The sequence below is a fragment of the Mchenga conophoros genome, linkage group LG14 (assembly GCF_057382185.1).
Source record: "Mchenga conophoros isolate Kocher_MC1m ecotype Shallow Benthic linkage group LG14, M_conophoros_male_GT1.1, whole genome shotgun sequence".
In the NCBI taxonomy this organism is placed as follows: Eukaryota; Metazoa; Chordata; class Actinopteri; order Cichliformes; family Cichlidae; genus Mchenga; species Mchenga conophoros.
In genome coordinates, this window is record NC_140539.1 from 5,708,459 (window position 1) to 5,722,836 (window position 14,378).

The 14,378-nt window shown below is 40.7% G+C and overlaps 1 protein-coding gene and 1 pseudogene across 8 annotated transcripts in view; one reads left to right on the plus strand and one right to left on the minus strand.

Moving 5' to 3' along the window:
* The window catches only part of fat3a (FAT atypical cadherin 3a), a 176,872-nt gene that overhangs the window by 137,536 nt on the left and 24,958 nt on the right, over nt 1-14,378 (minus strand). The gene's annotated exons all lie outside the window — the stretch shown is intronic.
* Nucleotides 1,158-14,378, plus strand: part of LOC146559144 (uncharacterized) — a 55,967-nt pseudogene continuing 42,746 nt past the window's right edge.

Here is a 14,378-nt window from a genome sequence, read left to right on the forward strand (position 1 = left end):
AAGCATCCATCATGATCCTGTCACTGATGAGGCAGCCGTTTTAAGTGGCTGTATCTGTACAATTAACAGTACTGCAGGTCTATATGTAAAATGCTTATCAAACTAATGTAACAAACATGAAATAAATTATATAAAAGTTTCAATTCAACACAACTGCCCAGCATAGTAAATTGCTCAGCTTAAGTTGCACAATTACATGGATCCCATAGACCTCAACAGACAAAGCCATCTCATGTTAGCTGATAAGTTAATTAGTGAAGCAAAGAGCTACCATAAAGACTGACATTCAATTGAAGATTACTAAACATTAGGGCTGGGTATCGTCACTGATTTCTAGAAGCCAATAGCAAGCGAATAATGCAGAAAACAGATTTCGGGGATAGACTGTTCTTGAAGTACACTGAGAAAGAGAGAGAGAGCTGTGCATGAAGTGTGCTTTTATTGTGGTGGAAGCAAAACAGTAAAAGTAAGAGAGAGTCCATGACGATGTTTATGTGACGCTTAGTTTGGATCTTCTTTTGCTGCTGGTTCGGTCAATATTGTTTGGAGAGAAATAAAACTAACAGCTTTAGAATCAGCGCAAAAAGGGGCGTAAACACAAAGCGCGGACCCGCCAAAACATCAGAATCAGCGAGCTGTCAGCTTTCAGCCCCGACCGTGTCTGTGCTGTCGGGTGAGAAAGGCGACATCTCACTGATTCTGATCTGCGGGTCTGCGCTTTGTGTTTACGTCTTTATGCAGAAGCCGTGTACCTGGGGTAGGGTTACAATGTACTTGCATTACATTGTAAAATAACTAAACTCGCTGAAAATCATTATTTAATTTCAATAATTTATCTTCTAATGGTAAAAATAAACTCTGCCACTTTAACATCGCTGTAGTGCAGCTGTACGTCATTTCGCGCCAGTTTGCCGCATAGTCACATTCTACAGCGGAAGATGTCGGACTCGGCTGAAGCGAGGGCCTGTTTTATGAAATGGAAATATTCCCGTCACTTCACTTTTCTAAAACAAGCAGACAAGAACATTACGGTAATATGTAAGCTATGTCCTGGGGAGAAAAAATTATCGGCCGCTGTCAATAGCACGAGTAATCTGCTGAAACACCTGACACGGCAGCACAGACAAAGCCTTCTGAGTGAGCCATCTTCATCATCCATGGATAACACCGCGGCAACTCCTGCTAAGCAGACGAAACTTGATTTCACTTCAGCAACACAGAAAGTGTCTGAAGGTGAGCTTAAGAAAATGATTGCAGGCTACGTTGTGGAAGAGATGCTACCGCTGCGGACTGTAGAGTCTCCGTCTTTTAGGTGCATATTAAACAAAATACCTGTGTGTGGCAAAAAAGCAGCACTGCATGATCGAAAAACGTTTTCTACTTACTTAGATAAGTGTTATGCTGACATGGAAATGGAGCTTAAAGAGACATTCAAGAGTTTGGAATATATTTTCACAACTGCTGACATTTGGACCAGCCATAACAAAAGTTTTCTCAGAATGACGGCACACTGGATTGATCCTTCTACTTTTGTATGAGGACATGCAGCGCTAGCATGTAAAAGAGTTCGAGGGAGACACACATATGATGTCATCGGCAATGAAATCGAGCAAGTACATTCGGCTTATGGACTGAACTCTAAAGTGACAGCCACCGTGACAGACAACGGGTCCAATTTTATCAAAGCTTTTAGAATGTTCCAAAAATCAGACTCTGATGAGGAATCGGATGAAGATGAAGAGGTGACATTTACTGATGTTGAGCAGACCCTCTCCACAGAATCTGAAGGAAAGTTTTCTCTCCCTCCACACTTAAGGTGTGCATCACACACACTGAACTTATTTTTTCATGATGTTGAGAAATGGCTTCAAGCAAATGTGGCAAAATTCATCCACAGAAGTGCAACTTCAAAGTGTTCTGCAATGTGGACAAAAGCAAACCGTTCTTCTGTTACTTCAGAGTTGGTAGATAATTTTTTCAAGAAAAAACTCATAGTACCTGTTTCAACACGATGGAATTCATTTCACGACGCTCTGTCCAGGATCACTGACATTCCCCTTGCTGAATTAAATACTGTCTGCACTCAGTTTGGAATCAAATGCTTCACTGATCGGGAGTATCTGTTCCTAAAGGAGTATTATATCGGTCTGAGCTGGGTGTTCTTAGCCAGTTTCCCAGGATTAAGGCCATTTCACTGAGGTACAACACAGCCACATCATCAAGCGTACCAGTCGAAAGGCTTTTTAGCCTCGGCAATCTTGTGCTTACACCCAGAAGGAACAGATTGTCAAGCGAACGCTTTGAGAGACTTACATTAATGAGATACAACAACTTTTTCAAAAACAACACAGCTAAGTAGTAGAAAAAATGTTTTGGAAAACATGAGTGCATACAGCATGCAGGAAATATGGTGCTCATTGGTTTGAGGAAGTTTCAGAGGAATTCTGTTTGTTAACCAAAGTTCAGAGTTAACTTCACTTTGTTGAATCACATGACATGATTACATACATTATGTATGAATATGTTACTCATTGCTTTGAAAATGTAAAAATTTTAATGTTTACTGCATGAAATATGTCATGTTTAACATGTCTTAAGTTAAGCTCTTTTGTTATTCCGATATGTTGCAGAAAAATATATTTGTTATTCTGGAATTGTGTTTCTTAGCTAAAGAAAGTTACATTCCTTACAAAAAATGTAATTATTAAAGAATGTTTTTTTATAGAATGTAATAAAGATGATTCAGGAAGCAAAAAGGCTAAACTATTTCATGTTGACTCGTATTTTTTTTTTAAAAATTATTTATTATTTAAAGAGTTAATTTCTATTGTTTGTCCACTCAAGGTTTATGGGGATTTTAATAAGTATTTAGTTAAATTACTTATTGAGTAATTAAGTTACTTTTCAGACACAGTAATTAGATAAGTATTTTAAATACAATATTGATTAAGTAATTAGTAATAGTAATTAATTACTTTTTTAAAGTAACTTACCCAACACTGTCTAATACAAACTGACTTTTGTACGCATGGTGCTTGTACTCACCCTCTGAAAGTGAGAAGCACGTATATATTGAACTGCTCCACTATAAAAATCGTGCATTTCAAGCAGTTCCGCTTTTGTGCAGTGTTTAGTGCCATAGAATAACTAAAGACTACACACCTATTATATTGTTTGTTCCTCTGACTCCTCTGTCCTATTACATTATTATTTGTTATTTAAAAATCTTTTCTCCCTGTCTCACGTTACTTTCCTACTGTCTTTGCAAGTGTGAGCTCAGGTTTCAGGTCTAAAATTCATTAGTTCCTGCACCTTAAAATCCGTTAAAAACAAACAGGCCAACAAGCCAGATTAATGGCCTTTCAGGGCCTAAGAAAAAGGTTGCCTGGAATTCAAGAGTACTGCACAGCTTTACACTGGTACTGTACTTGAAGCAGAAAAAGACAGACATAGCCCTGATTCAGGAGACCCATCTCGATGAGGTGGAATCATTAAACTTAAAAGAGATTGGGTGGCTCAAGTCTATTTTAGTGCATTTTCTGCTAGAAAAATAGGAGTGGTCATATTGATCAGAAGAAACTTGGATTTTCAGGTATTTAAGCATTATACAGATCAGGAGGGTAGATGGGTGGTCCTGGATGCATGTTTACAGGGGCGGAAAGTGACATTGGTCAACATATATGCCCCCAATTCTCCTCAGCCACAATTTTTTCACGAAGTCTGTAACACTGTGCGGACTATTGGTAATACAAATATTGTAATTGGGGGAGATTTTAACCGGGTCAGGGATGTATTTTTGGATAAATCCTCCCGTCCTGGACTAAGTAAGGACCCTGTAAATGCTGCGGTGGATGTGATGTCAGAGGAACTGAGCCTGGTAGATATGTGGAGACTTCTTCATCCTCAAGAAAGAGACTATACTTTCTTTTCGCATCCTCACTCAACCGACTCTAGGATAGATTACTTCTTGGTGTCTCGCTCTCTGGTGAGTCAAACTATTGGGTCCTCTATTGGTAATATTGCTGTAACGGATCATGCTCCCATCAACCTTGTTCTTTCTGGTAATGATAATATTAAACCGTCACCTAGGTGGCGTCTGAATAACTCATTATTGAAGAATAAGGGTCACTGTGAATGTATAAGGGAAATGATGAAGGAGTTTTGGTTGCACAAGGAGGGCTCTATTGACGATGTTGGAATGACCTGGGATGCTTTTAAAGACTACCTGAGGGGGCGCCTTATCCAGTATTGCTCCTTGATTAAAAAAGCTGAGAGGGACAAGCTGATGAAGCTGGAACAGGATATCAAGGAGCTCGAAAAACAGCACATGCTGCACCCAGAGAGGGAAGTGTGGAACAAATTAATGAAATTTAAATTTGAGATGAATAGTATACTGCAGAAAAAAACGGGAATATGCAATGTTTTGCCTAAATCAAAAGTATTTTGAACAAGGGGAGAGAACAGGTAAAATTTTGGCACACAGGGTTAAGCAGATCAAATCTAGCAACCTTATACCATCTATTTTTGTTCCTAGTAATAATAATAAGTTGACCACCAGTAAAAAAGAAATTAATGATGCTTTTACTAAATTCTATCAGGAGCTTTACACCTCCAATGGATTGGTGGAGGAACAGAGGCTGTCAGATTTGATACAGAACTGTATTAGAAGGTAAGATCACTAATTTAAGTTAAGCAGGCAATTGGTAGTCTTAGATTGGGCAAATCTCCAGGCAACGATGGATTTCCATCAGATTTTTATAAGGTGTTTGTGGGCGAATTAGCTCCAAGACTACTGTCGATAGATCAAGATGCGTTTCAAAGGGGGAGATTACCATTTAGTATTCGATCGGCAGTGATCACGTTATTACATAAAAAAAGGTAAAGACCCACAGCATTGTGGGAATTACCGCCCAATTTCATTAATTAATGTGGACGAAAAGATTATTTCCAAGATACTAGCTTTTAGGCTTGAGAAGGTTCTCCCTTGCTTGGTGCGCATAGGGATCAGGTCGGTTTTGTGAAAAACAGAAGTTCTGCAGATAACTTACGTAGGTTATTGCATATATTCTGGAAGAGCAGGACTAATTTAGATCCTGTCGTCGCCTTCTCCTTAGGTGCAGAGAAGGCCTTCGATAAAGTTGAGTATCCCTTTCTGTTTTATATTTTGAAGAGATTCGGTTTTGGTCCCATTTTCAGGCAGTGGATTCAGGTGGTATACACAGATCCAATGGCTACAGTTACTACCAATGGGATAATGTCACCCTCCTTTTCGTTAAGTCGGGGTACTAGACAAGGTTCACCCTTATCACCTCTCATTTTCGCCCTGTTTTTGGAGCCTTTGGCTATTGCACTACGTGAATGTAAGAAAATCAGAGGGGTGGATATGGGTCAAGAAGAACATAAAACTTTTTTGTATGCAGACGACATTTTATTGATTTCATGTAACCCAGAACAGGCCGTTCCTGCAATTTCCTCAATTATTGATTCCTTTTCTGTAATCTCTGGCTACACCATAAATTGGTCTAAGTCGGAAGTTATGCCCATTTCTAAATTGTGTCCTCCAGTCATTAGGAGCTCATGGCAGTTCAAGTGGATGTCCGAGGGTTTGACTTACTTGGGGATTAAATTGACCCCTGGTCTAGATAACATAATGCAAGTAAATATCTCCCCAGTGATTCAAAACATGTTGCAGAATTGGGTTAAAATAAATCTGTCCCTTTTGGGCAGAATTAACTTGGTGAAGATGATAATTGCTCCTAAACTTCAGTATGTTACTTCACATGTTACCTATAGCAGGCCCATATAATTTACTAAAGCTTTATAATACATGTGTGGAGGGTTTTGTGTGGGCAGGCAAAAAGCCATCTTTTAATCGGTCCAAACTATATGCTGCTAAAGATAGTGGCGGGTTGGCTATGCCCAAGATGGTCTGCTATCACTATGCTTTCTCCCTCTCTCAGTTAGTTAAGATACATAATTCCCTTACGGAGAAGCCATCATGGGTTGCGATTGAAGAAAGTCTTGTGGCTCCCTCGTCTTTAGAGGCCTTCCTCACTCAGAGGGGAAGACCAGTACCATCTAAAGATCCAGTATTGGCTTTCATACAAGAGACCTGGTTTATACCTCACCAATTTACCAACATTAGCCCCTGTTCTCTTAGGGAATGGACTGAACAAATGTCTAAGATGGCATTATATGAACGGGTTATGTACAGGATTAAGGGGAGAGAAGATATTCTTGAGCAGGTCTGGGGTCCTTTTTTGTTGTACATCGACAATGTCTCCTAGATATTGTGATTTTATTTTATTTATTTATTTATTTATTTTTTTGGGGGGGGGGGGGGTCATGTGTCGTTGGTATCTTTGTTGTTGTTCTTTTTCTTTGAAAGCCAGTAGAGGGAATAAATTGTTTAATATTATCAGTGGTCAAGGTTATGTTTTGTTTTTTAGGCACCTGGGTGTTTTGCCCCTTTTGCTTTTGTTTTTGCTGGTGTTTCCCAGGAGGCGGTTTCTTATTTTGTTTCTCCTGGTGTTTTTTTTGTTTTTGTTTTTGTTTGTCTCCCTTTTCAGGGCTCTAGAGTGCGACCAATTTGGTCGCAAACGCGACCAAAGTTTTCAGTGGTGCGACTAAAAGAAAATATTTGGTCGCACCGGTGCGACCAACTGTTCGGGTAACAAAAAACAAAAAAAAATCTCTGCAACTCTCCGTGTGGTCAACAACAGACACACATTATGCCCCTATCGTGGACTAATCCAATCAGAGATAGTCAGGGGCGGGACCTCTCTGATTGGCCGTGGTCCAGTTGAAAGTGCAGGTGGAAGAGGGAGGTGAGTAGCTTGAATAAAGCGTTATCGATTCATTAACGGATTCCACACAAAGACGTAAACACAGAGCGGACCCGACGCATCAGAATCAGCTTTATCTTTCTCGGCTTTCTCGCCCGAACACGGACACACTGTCGGAGCTCACCGAGCCCACCGTCCGCGCTGTGTTTACGTCTTTTTGCGCTGATTCTGAGCTGGAGGTTTTGTCTCTCTCCAACCAAAATTCACCGAGCCAGCAGCAAACTACGCTTCACATTTGATCAATGTCGTCATGAATTCACTCTGACTTTTGCTGTTTTGCTTCCACCACGATAAAAATGACACTTCATGCACAGCTCTCTTTCTCTCTCTCTCTGTACTTCAAGAACAGTTTCCCGTCTCAAATCTCTGTTTTCTGCATTATTCATTCGCTTATTACCCACCAGTCTACCGTTGTTTACAGCGCTGTCGGCCGTGGTCTTTTTCTTTTCTTTTTTTTTCACTTAAATGACCTTGAACAAGAATAATAATAAGCAGCAGAATAATTTAAGATTATCTGCTATAAAAGGTCAGGTCAGAAAAATCTCCTTCATGTTTTTCTGTGTTTTATTCTCAGTTACTTTGACACAAAGCCATCTGCTGTTTTGTTCACAATTCTGATGAAGTCTCACATGTATCAGTACTGATAAATGATCAGAATTATAATATTTCTGACTGTCTGAGGAAAAATCGAATTGAATCAGGACTTTGAGAGCCGGAATCGAATGGATTATAGAAATCAGTGATGATACCCAGCCCTAGTGAGCAGCCTAGGCCCGACAGAAGTGGATGTAGCTGTGGGTAATAAGAAAAGATGAAAAGAACGATTGATAACTTTTTTGTTACGTTAAGGCCTGATCTGAAATTCATAGCCAGTGCTCTGACACGGTGCCATCAATCTTTGGATGCTGAAAAAGCACAGTGTATCCAGAAAACACATTATATGCTGCAATAAATGCACTGCCCAAGTGTCCTCTCTCCCCACTGTCTTTCAGCAGCATGCAACAGCAAACAGGTCGTCAGAGGAGGCCAAGATGATGATTAAGTTTAACATTTTCTACAATATTGACAAAGCACTTTAAGTGCAAGATTGTTAGTTAATAATTTAGAAATGGATATTGTCTTTATGGACTGCAACGTCCCCCCCCCAAAAAAGCACACATGTAAAACTGCGATGATAAGCGATGCCGTTGAAAAATTTGAGTGCGCCTAACTTTTTAAAGTTAGGGGTACCGGTGCGCCTATGGCAAAAAGTTAGTCTAGAGCCCTGCTTTTAGTTTTCTTTAGTTATTGTTAGCCCTTATTTGTCGGTTGTTGTTAAGAAACAGACAGAGAACTGACAATATGATTACTCCTGTTGTATATCTGTTAATGTTTCTGTCCATCCAAAACATGAATGTAAAAAAAAAAAAGAATGTGTTTTTCTAACTGCAATACACTAGAGCAGGGGTAGGCAACCTTTCTGATGATCAGTACCATCTAAAATTTGCTCAGCAGTCAATGTGCCATATGATTGCATTAGCAGTAAATTAAATAACACTCTATATTAACAGTTACACACTATATAGAACAACTTTATAAGATTATATTTGTTGGCAGCTAGGGCTGGGCCATATTATACCGTTCACGGTAATACCGGTATAATGTTAGGCAACGATAGGAAAATGAAATATCGCGATAGAATGGGAGTAAAACGCGCATGCGCAGTGCCTTTGTTTTCATACGCACATGGCCGATTGTTGAGTGAAACAGATGAACCAGAATTGGTTTGTAAAAATGGTGCAACTTCCGTGATGTGGAACTGGTTTGGTGTTTGTCCGTCAGATACACAACAAAGCACATTTTTTTGCAGAACATGCAAGCGGCCGTTCTAAGATGCTCTTAAATCTGGGAGTAATCTGGGTCCTAAACTCAGTATACTTCAGGTCAAACAACACTGCAGCATCACTTAGAGTTAAAAACTGTCTAAATTCTTTCATCTTTAATAAAACGATCAGCATTGCTGCTTTACCAGGTGTAACTATAAAGTTTAACTTCCAGGCATCCATGAAAACAAAAGTTATTACATTTAACGGAGTTAGAAGTTAGCAGGAAGCTAGCGGAAGTTAGCTCGCTAGTTTCGCTAGTTACCTAAGCATGATATAGCATGTTATGACTGAGAGATTTCTGAAAAAAATCAAACGTACAGCTCTGCTATCACTTCCAACATAAATGAAGACAGGAAACTAAACAGCAGTGACGTTTGTAGGGTTACTGAAGTTTGGCTAGCTGGTATATAATGATGTGCTACGTGATCGCTAGCGACACAGCTATGTTAGCATAACATAAACAGTGAAGCTGGAGGACGAACACTAACACTTTTCCACTTATAAAAGTTAACGTGAAGGTTCTTCATGGTTAGAGACAAATGCAATCGCATGGCAGGATGCTGTAAACGGACCAAACTTCAGTCAGGAGAACAACTGAGATAATCCATCCACAATACGAGGTTAGTCATTAATATACTGCAACAACATGGGAATAGAGCAGCTACCAGAGAATTCAACATTAATGAATCAATGGTACAGAAGTGGAGGAAGCAAGAAGAATGAGTTTAATAAAGTTTGATTTATCTGACTGCTTTGTTTCGCTTAATGTGCCTTATAATCCCGTCCACCTTATGGTCCGAAAAATGCGTACTGCACACTGCAGTTTAATGTTGCAAAGCACCTCTTTTTAACTTCAGTGGATATTATACATGGTTATGCTCAGGATATGTCAGCCCATTTCTACTGGAAATGCCTTTTGGTTAAACTTTCAGCAAGGAATTTGCATTTGCACTGTTAAATTTTTATAAAGCTTTAATGTACATAAAAACCAGCTTCTTGTTTAAGTGAAAATAAATGGAAGGTTGTCTTTTTGCGCTAGTAATGTTGTGGAGTTGTATTTTGTCTCGCATCAATTATATCGTCGGTTATATCGTTATCGCAAATTTTCAAATATATATCGTGATAAATATTTTTGGCCATATCGCCCTGCTCTATTGGCAGCTATCAGCGACACTTTTTATCCATAACAAGAACAGCAAATGAACTGTACAACAGAAAATGCAAATGCTATTTATGGTCTCCTCACAACAATGATAAGAAAAATAAACTGGGCCAATATGGCATGTTTGTGCCATGGTTTTGGGTCAGTTTCTACCCAGTATTTTGAGTTTATTATGTTTTGGTTTTATTTTGCATCAGGGATTGTTTTCTTGTTCTCTTGTTGTGTTAATGATGATGATGATGATGATTATGATGTTTATTATTAGAGTTTCATGTTTCTGTTTATTTGTGTTTAGGATTTGTTCTTCGGTTTAGTCTGCTTAGTATACGTCTAGTTCCATGTGTCATTTTCTGTCTGTCTCTCAATGTCGAGTCTGCGTCTTGGTGGTTTCTTGTTCCTGTTTTATTGCGTCTCATGTGAGTGTGTTCAGCTTTTTTTTTTTTTTTTTTTTTTTTGTCTGTCCCATTTGGTTCTTTAGCCATCAGAATTGTTGTCTGAAGACCAACAAGGATACCCAATGGATTTATTTTGCCAAATGGATCATCGTGACATTGCCGTATTGGTCCATTTGATCGACCTTTGTTTTTATTATTTATTTTATTTTATTATTCAAATGGTTTCCACATGTAATGGTCTGCAAGAGGATGTAGAGAGCCATAGCCCTTCAGGGCATGAAGCAGGCATGGAGGAGATCCAGGCCCCAGACATCCAGAGACCCCAGAGTGCGAGAGCCCAAGGAGGACCACCGGAGGGGCATCCGTGCCACCCTCATGGGAAGGGCTGAGGATCCGCAGACGAGGCGTCACCCAGTAGCCACCGAGCAGAAGCTAGAGGGGGGTGCACCGGCGTGCCCGCCGGCTCTGCCGGCAGCCAGCTGTGCCAGACTGAACCGAGCCGCAGGCCCAGAGGCCGGAGGCCTGAGTAGGGATGGGTATCGAAAGCCAGTTCTTGTTGAGAACCGGTTCCCACTGTTTCAGTTCCTTGGAATTGTTTGCCATTTTTGCAAACGATTCCCTTATCGATTCCAGTCGCCCCGAATGACGTCACCATGTTGCGGAGCGTCATTTACCTGGCAGGAAACACGGCGCCTAAGCAGCTCAAACGCTCAAAAGTTTGATTATACTTTACGAGAACGGATGACAACAGGGCAACTTGCAATACTTGAAAAGTAGATACTTCGTTTAAGGGAGGAAACACTATGAATATGCAAAAGCATTTGCTCACAAAACACGTGATCACCTTAAATGAATGTCGTGTTTTTAATTCTGCTCCGGACTCGTGAATCTCAACCCAGCAGCAGGGGTAACGTTTGCACGTCCTCTCCCGTTAATGCGGCAGGTAAATAATCAACTAACAGTGCATATTATGTTAGCGCAATCTGCCTTATTACAAAACCTGCCATTACTGTGCATTTAGGTGACCATGATAAGAGAGACACACAGAGTCTGGCTCAGATGCTGGCAGTTCTCGTTGCAGTCTAGCGGTGGCGTCTCCTTTCAGGCCAGGATAGACGAATGTCATCGAGCAGTGACTCAGTTTGTGGTCAAAGGCTTGAACCCATTTGCCACAGCAGATGCCCCCGATTTTCGGTAAATGAATGTGTTTAATTGTAGGCAGGGACATTACTGGATATTCTTGTGTAATTGCTACTGAATAATTTATGTTATACTTTGTTATTGTTACAGAAGAATATTTATTTTATTATTTTACATTTACAATTTTTTTCCTGGGGACCCTGTGACACCCATTGAAGAGCCGTAGGCTGGATCTCTTAAGATCTCACTGTTGGGTTTGTAAGGCCATGTTACTCCTAAATTGCTATCTTGTTCAAAGAGAAGATATAAAACGAAGTTCTAAGCTATTCGAACTTAGTGTTCTCCTTTTTAAAAATAATCGATAAGAGAATCGATAAAGAATCGAATTGTTAAACAGAATCGAAAATGGAATCGGAATCGTGAAAATCTTATCAATACCCATCCCTAGGCCTGAGTGTGTTCAGTTTTACCTCTCGTCTCGTTAATGACTCCCAGCTGTGCCCCCCACCTGTGTGTAATCTCCCTGTGGTTCTGAGTGTATTTAAGTCGTGTCTTCTGTGTTTGTAGTAGCTGGTTCGTCTGTGTATCCACCCTGCTTCATCTGTGTGTCACCTGCTGTCACCATCTTGTACCGTCGTCCACCTTGCTTCATGTTTGAGTTCCGGTTCGTATTCAGTAGTTTAGTTGTCTCCAGTATAGTTTAGTGTGATCTCTGTTTCCGTTTTTCCACTGGTGCATTGTGTTCAATAAACCACCTTCACTCCTCCACTACTGCCTGCGATTGGATCCTCCTTTATTATTTTCACACGGCTCATCTCACTCGCAGGGACAGTTTGTTAATACAGAGGTGTTAACATGTTAATGTGATCTCTGCTCTTCCACTCAGAAACACAGGTCTCCGAGTGTCCAACATTCAGACGGCTACCTGAGGACACTCTTTGTGTGAGAGAAAATCTGATCACACAGATATGTAGAGCCAGATACTGTCAATAATGCCTCTGCAATGTTCTGAAGACAGTTAGACTTGTCAGGTAGTGATGTCCAGCAGGTGAAAATGCAAGCTCCATGAACACGCATACCTATGGATTCCAGCTGCTTTCATAGTTCTGCAAACTTTGACCCCTACAGAGTCAAGGTTTTCACTTCAATCAGCTGAATTTCGATTTCGCATTAACTGGCATTAACTCAGCCAGTTAATCCGAGACAAATCCAGCTGCTCATTTAAGCTTTCTGGTTTGATCAGAAAAGAAAACATTGGTCCATACGCCTGAAAGTCCTGAAAACACATTGTGAATTCTGTCTCGAGTCTACGGATGTATCCATGTATTTTTGTGATGCTGATGCTGCGCTGAGCGGACAGCTCCTGAAGCATTTGAAGTGTTGGAATGTGGAAATTTCAACATTGCTTGAGAAAACTGTCAGCTAGCAACGTCCCTCTCACCGGTAGGCTAAGTTATTTTTAGCCAATTACAAATTGAATCTGGTAGTTGGGGTTGTTAGCTAAGATACCGTCATTAAGAAGCAGCACAACTAATGTGTGTATGCGAGCTAATTTTCGATATGCACCGCTGGCTCGGCCATTTATTTTTTAATGCACCTTCTCAAATTAATTCACTGCTTGTCACGCCCAGGGCTGGACTGGGGAAAAAAAACAGCCTGGGCATTTTGACTAGAGACCTGCCCACCTGGTATTATAGGAAAAGCCATGAACTTAGCCATAACTTTGGTTGTAAGATTCAGATAACTATTTATTAAAAGCTAGACATTTTAAATGAGAATAAGAAAGAAAAGTATTTCTTTGTGCACCCCTTTCCATGTTAATGCCCTACCTGGCACCCCTGGCAAAGCTTTGCAAGACCCGCCCCTGCACAGTTTCCAGCTGTCAGCTACTTAGAAAAGGATCCTGGTGTTATTTGTCTCTCAGAAACAGTTCATAACTTGCCTTCAACTCATTCATGTCACCTAAAAGTTAAACCTGTTTCTCCATCACAGCTCTGATGATTCAGTAAGGACATCTCCTGGTTTCATCTTCATGTTTCCCTCTCACCAGATAACCAAACCGATATCATGACCAGCAGCTTTACAGCTGTGGCTCCAGCAAACATCAGCTGATACTAGAAAGTAATATTAAATAAATTCTAACAACAGCTGATCAAGCTTAAACCTGCTGCTGTTGTTTAGCGCGACATCCGCTGGTTTCCTCTTTCTGGCGCAAAGTGGGAGATAAACAAACAAGAGAGACGGGACTTCCGGCAGAAAAGACGATCAGTTGATCATCGATCAGTTTCATGACTGAAGTAGCAACAGGAGAGGGAGGGGGTGAGAAGAAGAGGCAGCTGCAGCGTAAAGACGCGGAATAACTCCAGCTTTGTGTCTTTTTCATTGTAGCTGAAGTACGGGACAAACTGCATTCATTTTCACCTCAATACGAAATATTTTCTCTGAATACGAGACGATATCCCTTTTTTAGGGGACAGTTGGCAACTCTATTAATTAGAGCCACCGCCTCGGGTCTCTCCTCCTTCTGCCTCCACTTTCCCTCATCCACCTGCTGGCCTTTGTGGAAGCTCCGGCATAGCCACCACCAAACAACTGAGTTATTTTTACACATCGGCCATCATCTGGCCAATCCACCACCTTTCATTGTTTATACCGTTACCAAAAAAATAAAATCATCGGCTCATAAAAACGAAAAATCACCACCGGCATCGGGCATACCGGGCCAGTCTAGCTATGGTCGTGCTATAAGTTAACCCTTCGCGTGCCAGCTGTGGCACGCGTGCCCAGGGCTGCCGACCCCTGCACTAGAGGAAGCTATGGGTCGGTATCACCGCTATTGTCTGCCAAGACAGCACTCAATACAACCAAAAACAGAACAAAATGCGAACAGCAAAACATGAGGGTGAAGAACAATAGAATAGATTGAAGAAAAACGAGATAGAGACCTCGAAAAGTGTGGGAGCATTTTGCA